This window comes from Onychostoma macrolepis, chromosome 10 (genome assembly GCF_012432095.1).
Source record: "Onychostoma macrolepis isolate SWU-2019 chromosome 10, ASM1243209v1, whole genome shotgun sequence".
Lineage (NCBI taxonomy): Eukaryota > Metazoa > Chordata > Actinopteri > Cypriniformes > Cyprinidae > Onychostoma > Onychostoma macrolepis.
In genome coordinates this window covers 20,428,938-20,435,902 of record NC_081164.1, presented here as the reverse complement: position 1 = coordinate 20,435,902, position 6,965 = coordinate 20,428,938, and the positions used below count along the sequence as shown (strand labels likewise).

Below are 6,965 nucleotides of genomic sequence, written 5' to 3'. Positions count from 1 at the left end.
GAAATCATTCTAATATACTGATAAACATTTATTATTATTATTATCATCATCAAAGTTGAGTAATTTTTTTCAGGATTCTTTGAATAGAAAAATCCAAAGATCAACATTTATCTGAAATAAAAATATTTTGTAACATTATACACTATACCATTCAAAAGCTTGGATTCAGTAAATTTTTTTTGGGGGGGGGGAATTATACGAATTACTACTTTTATTTAACAAGGATGGTATAGTGAAGATAAAGACATTTATAATGTTACAAAATATTTTTATTTCAGATAAATGCTGTTCTGAACTTTCTATTCATCAAGGAAACCTGAAAAAAAATTACTCAGCTATTTTCAACATAATAATAATAATAATAGTTTATAGAAAATAGTAAAAATATTTCAAAATTGTACTGTTTTTGCTGTACTTTGGATCAAATAAATGCAGGCTTGGTGAGCAGAAGAGGCTTCTTTAAAAACATTAAAAATCTTACTGTTCAAAAACTTTTGACTGGTAGTGTTAATAAAAATCAAATAATACAGTAAAAATTAGTTTGTGTTGTTGTGTTAAATTTCAGTAATTTTGACAGTCAAAGTTGACAAGCTCTCCGATGAGAAACAGCAGGATGGGATTCAGACAGATCCTTTTTCTTTGCACCCTCTTTCCAGAATTCCAGCTGACCTGTGACTTTCAATGCATTTGGTGCCACAAAGATCTGAATGAACCTGCAAGCACAAGAAAAAAAAAAAGCATTATTTTTCAAAGCAGTGTTTACAGAATTTGCCTCAACTGTCAAACTTGGTGCTGTATGCACTTTCATGTTAATAAAACCTTATATACTACATCTGAACACACCTACAAAGGAAGGTACATAATTAGTTGATAATCCATCACATTCAAATTATTAAAGCTCCATTTTTTACAATGCATTCTCAATCAGTAGAGCAAAGTGCTAGAATGCTGAATTAATGGGTTTGATTCCAGGGACGGTTCTAGGGTGAGTGGATATCCGGGGCTTAGACCAGAGACATTAATTTATGTATCAGAATACACGGGATACAAGTCAAATAAAACAGGCTATGCTGAAAAGTTACATTGGCTAAGTGGCTTAATTTTTTTTTTAAAGCGACAAGTGTAATTAATTATAATTTGCACTTACAAATTGCATAAATAATATTATGAAATTCATGTTTTAAATATAAACAAAATATGTAATGATAGAAAAAAAAAATAGAATGATGCTTTTAAAAATGAGACTAAAATTACTAGTAGGTGGCAGCAAGCCACTGTCTTAATGACTGAGCCATTGAGTCATTTATTCAATCTATTCATTAAAAACTGCTGATTCTTTCAGGAATGGATCATTGAATCACTGATTCAAGGCATTCAAAAAAGGTAAATTCTTTCAGTAATGAAACACTGTTGTGTGCAGAGATGCACAACATGGCTTTGTTTAGATCCGTTTTTGCGAAAAGACAATATTTTCTTCACGATTTAAATCACTTAATATTAACTTCTTGTTTATTGAATTTTGTTGCCCTGACACTTAGTAAAGTCTGCCACAGACCATGCTAAATGCTATCTGTTCATATAATCTAGTAATTTCTAAATGTGTGTATGTGTCCTAGAAAATCTCAATCTTGATACGCACACACCCCTAGCGCCACCCCTGTTTGATTCCCAGGGACTGAATAACTTAATAAAATGTGTAGGGGAGCGCAGGGCACAAACTAACACGGGGTAAGTTGTAACACACATGGTTTAAATATTTCCACACATGCTAGCATAACCAAATTTACAGTATTTACTACTGCCAACACTATATAGAGAATAAAGTGCACCAAAATTCAAAAAATCTTTTGAAGATGTCGCTGAATATTTATTCTACCAAAGCAGAAGTACATTTCTGGCTGAAGTAAATTGTCATCTCAGTTTTTAGTACTCAATTAAAATTAGACAAATCTGCTACTATTTTAAACTCCAATCTGTTATCAGTTTAGATAGATCAGTTTAGATCAGTTAGTTTTATAATGCTTCGCTAACTAGCAGAAGACACTAACCAGTTTTAAATTCCAGTTGCACAGATGGGGAACGTTATAACACTGTGTTACAATGTGCCTCGCTATTATTAAACTATGCAATTCAATGACATTAGCGATGCAATTTACACCATTTACTTTTATGAGTTTCAATGAGTTTCAATGAGAAGCCACAAGAAGCAGGTGAATAAAGACTGAGAATCTTTATATGTTCAGAAATTGTTATTTCAAGAAATGTAAAGCATTTTGGCTCGTTTATGTGTCTCGTGTCCTGTGTCCTATGACAGCTGTGTGTGGAGGGAGGGGAGTGTATCATTTCTGAATTTCTGAATGTGTTTCTTCATTTGCGCACTCTGTTTTGAACTACACTGTATATGTAGCTGTGTGTTGCGATCAGGGCCGTCCCAAGCATGGTTGCAATGTGTTCATTGTCAAACTCCAAAATTAGATTATTTTTAATTCTTAAAAAACACCATTATTTTACTTGAAAAAGTTAATGATTTTATTTTATTGACAAAATATTTTAGTTTGTCTTGTATATTTTTTCATTAGATCAGATAATATTTTAAGCTTTCATATGGTTATGTTACAACGTGCCCCTCACATGTTAGAATGTACCCCACCTACTATGTTGTCACTTCCATTCTTTTGAGATAAATAACGAAAAACATATACACCTGTAATTATGAAACAACGCAACATATTTGTACTAGACAAGTGTGAAATTAAAGTGTATAAAAAAATTATACTCTGAACCCCACGTGGATTTACACATGCTAAGAAAGTCAGTGTTAGGTTGTGTCCCGTGCTCCCCTACATTAAATACAATATAACTTGCTTTGGCTAAAACCATCTGGCAAATGCATGAATGTAAATGCAATGTAAAACAAAATGTATTTTGGGTTACCTAATTCTGCCCTCATAGTCAGGATCCTGTTTTTGCTTGGAGAAATCTCCTGTAACAGACAGAGTCACAACACCCTTTTAGTGTTACTATAGTTTATGATCAGAAAAAAACTACCGTACAGTAATACAAACATTTTAAATAAAATAAACATTTTTGGTAACACTCTACAATAAGGTGTCATTTGTTAACACTGGTTAATGTATTAACCAACATGAACAAACAATGAACAATGCATTTATTACACTATTTATTAATCTTTGTTAATGTTAGTTAATGACAATACAGTTGTTGTTTATTCCATGTTAGTTCACAGTGCATTAACTAATGTTAACAAACACAACTTGTGATTTTAATAATGCATTGGTAAATGCTGAAATTAACATTAACTAAGCTTAATAAATGCTGTAGAAGCATTGTTCATTAATGTTTTAAACTAACGTTAATGTTAACTAATAAAACTTACATTTTTTATATTTATAAGCAAAACTTACTATATTAATATATTGCTAGCCCGTTCCTCTCTTTAAAAAGTAAGTTAGTGGAGAACAGCAGCCCGTGGCTAATTTGGCTACTTTAGTAACATTAGATGAAAGCTCACCTGTTGTTACGACGACAATCCCAAGAAAAGACTCTAATACTCCTCCGATGCAGACGACATGACCACAAGATCACAAACTTGAAAATAAAATACAAAAGATGTAACGTTACTTTACAGTGGTATTTCTTAACTCAGTTTTCCTCAGTATTTCATGTTAGCTCGCGGTTTTATTTTACGTCTCTCACTGAATAGGGACCGTCTTTAAAGTTACATACAACATTGGTTTCTAACTTAAATAGCATTTGAAGAGAATTACACTTGCGATAAAGAGGCAGTGTACAAAATATATTATGCTTCTCTGTGTTCGTTAACTTCGGCTAACTTACATTATTAACTTTCACAAGAGGCTCCAAAATACACCTCCGACGTTGTCGATGAAATCTACACTAGAAATTTGAAAAGAACAAACAAAAGAAGTACTTGAAAATACTGTTTAAAATCTCCACTGAATTGAAACAGTGGTGTTGCCTCTGCACTTTACCTCAGTAACGTTATTTCACATTAGTTCGTTGTTAAGGTTAAGTACTTAACGACTCGCCAGATTAACAAACTTGCATCAAAGGGCAGCAAAACCTACAAACTGTTTTTCGGTTTAATAAGGTTTATTTTGACTAATATAGGTCACCTTAATTTACTCACCAGTCGATGTTATCACCGTTATGGCGGCGTTAATCCGGCCGTCAGTCAGAAAAAAAGGCCCCAACTCCCGACATGAAAAATGACACGATGAATAATGTTCCTTTGCTGTTAATAAGTTAAAACATCTTAAAATATCTCAGTTTTGCATAAAACAGAAATAATATAGGCCTACTAACCTTTTTGTCCAGTTAACAATGTCTCTTTTGTCCTTTTACCACTGCTTCCACCAAACAGCAAACAAAATAAATCTCCCTTGCCATTGGTCAGTTTTTCGCGGGCAAGTTCACTACTGTAAATTTACAGTAGTTTACTGCAGTGACCATACATTTTCCCATAATCCTTTGCAGTTTACAGTAAAATAATGTATACACATTTTACAGTATATTACTGTACATAATGCAGTAAAATACTGTTCAAATGATAATTTTAAAGCTAATACTTCTCCCAAAACATATGAAACACAGTTACCCTGTGTCCTTCTGACTCCTTCTGACTTGAGTGTTTTTCACTCAATAACCTATAAATGTCCAATATTGCTCTTATTCTGCTGTAAATGAATTGGGATGTGGGAAATATGCAGAACGTTAATCATAAAAATCATTAAGAATGTATTTGTGCTTAGAAACACAAAAAGCAATTTGCCCCTTAATGGCTGAAGTCAGTGTCACTGTACCTAATAAACAATATAAGCAGTTGCACCGAGGGCCACCGTGGAATCAGGGAGCCCCATGTCAAGGGTTCAGACTCTAATGCTTGCTAGTTACAACTATATAAAATAATTAGAATTATAAAAGGTTTCCTTCTCAGTTGTGCACATTAATGTTTGGAAATGAAGAGGTGGAACTATAAAACTGGTGCAGAGAAGAAGAAGAATATTAAAGAAAATGCAAGATAAGCAAGATAAGATTAAGTAATGAATTTTAAAAGATATTGATCATGATTTATATAATGGATTTACATGTGATGGTCATGCTGTGCTTCTCTTTGACCATTCATCTTGGTTACTTGCCCCAAATTTGACAATTTCCTTCCTGAGTTGGGATTATCAATAAGTGTTATTTTGTGTTAATGTTGGAAGCTGTTCTGTGAAAGAGTTGGTTGGTTAGGCTTGCTTCAGACTGACTGGCGCTAGGATCTGATTTACGAACATCCTGTTGTCATGGGCTTCTTAAATTGTCTGATTCGCTCTGATACCCTACAGGAGTATCTATACTTTACTTGGGTTTTTATATTTCTGTCAACTTTCACATTTCCTAATTGAAATGTATTATTTTACTCCGATGCATTTCCCCGAAGCATATTCGTTACTTACTACAAAATAAAGTCGGAAGAACACAGACTGCAAGCAAGCAGATTTGACGAATCAGTGGTCTGGCGCTTGTGAGTTAGACTCCTAAAAACACTTTTGCTCACGTGCAAACAAGTGCTCACACACCACGGTCGATTTCATGTTCCACACAAGTCGAGGCTGGGGTGTGCGATTTATATGGTAAGTGTTGTTGTAATGATGTGTGATCTGACATTCTCGAGTATATCAGTGTGCACGCACTTGATTTAGTCTATTAAAACTCCAAATTCAAGGCATTCTATATTGTAGACCGCAAAAATGCCTTTGTAGGTTTTTTACATTTATATAATTAAAATAGTTCATATACAGTGAGGAAAATAAGTATTTGAACACCCTGCTATTTTGCAAGTTCTCCCACTTAGAAATCATGGAGGGGTCTGAAATTGTCATCGTAGGTGCATGTCCACTGTGAGAGACATAATCTAAAAAAAAAAATCCAGAAATCACAATGTATGATTTTTTAACTATTTATTTGTATGATACAGCTGCAAATAAGTATTTGAACACCTGAGAAAATCAATGTTAATATTTGGTACAGTAGCCTTTGTTTGCAATTACAGAGGTCAAACGTTTCCTGTAGTTTTTCACCAGGTTTGCACACACTGCAGGAGGGATTTTGGCCCACCTCCACACAGATCTTCTCTAGATCAGTCAGGTTTCTGGCCTGTCGCTGAGAAACACGGAGTTTGAGCTCCTCCAAAGACTCTCTATTGGGTTTAGGTCTGAGACTGGCTAGGCCACGCCAGAACCTTGATATGCTTTTACAGAGCCACTCCTTGGTTATCCTGGCTGTGTGCTTCGGGTCATTGTCATGTTGGAAGACCCAGCCTCGACCCATCTTCAATGCTCTAACTGAGGGAAGGAGGTTGTTCCCCAAAATCTCGCAATACATGGCCCCGGTCATCCTCTCCTTAATACAGTGCAGTCGCCCTGTCCCATGTGCAGAAAAACACCCCAAAGCATGATGCTACCACCCCATGCTTCACAGTAGGGATGGTGTTCTTGGGATGGTACTCATCATTCTTCTTCCTCCAAACATGTTTAGTGGAATTACCCAAAAAGTGGACCAAAAAGTTCTATTTTGGTCTCATCTGACCACATGACTTTCTCCCATGACTCCTCTGGATCATCCAAATGGTCATTGGCAAACTTAAGTCGGGCCTGGACATGTGCTGGTTTAAGCAGGGGAACCTTCCGTGCCATGCATGATTTCAAACCATGACGCCTTAGTGTATTACCAACAGTAACCTTGGAAACGGTGGTCCCAGCTCTTTTCAGGTCATTGACCAGCTCCTCCCGTGTAGTTCTGGGCTGATTTCTCACCTTTCTTAGGATCATTGAGACCCCACGAGGTGAGATCTTGCATGGAGCCCCAGTCCGAGGAGATTGACAGTCATGTTTAGCTTCTTCCATTTTCTAATGATTGCTCCAACAGTGGACCTTTTT

The 6,965-nt window shown here is 35.3% G+C and overlaps 1 long non-coding RNA gene across 1 annotated transcript; it reads right to left on the bottom strand.

The window, feature by feature from the left end:
• Positions 1 to 437: 437 nt before the first annotated feature.
• Positions 438 to 5,823, bottom strand: LOC131548499 (uncharacterized). The gene is made up of 4 exons (XR_009273173.1): positions 4,172 to 5,823; positions 3,533 to 3,609; positions 2,935 to 2,983; positions 438 to 713 (listed from the first exon to the last, which is right to left on the bottom strand). It is a non-coding gene; the product is annotated as an uncharacterized LOC131548499 (long non-coding RNA).
• Positions 5,824 to 6,965: the final 1,142 nt, after the last annotated feature.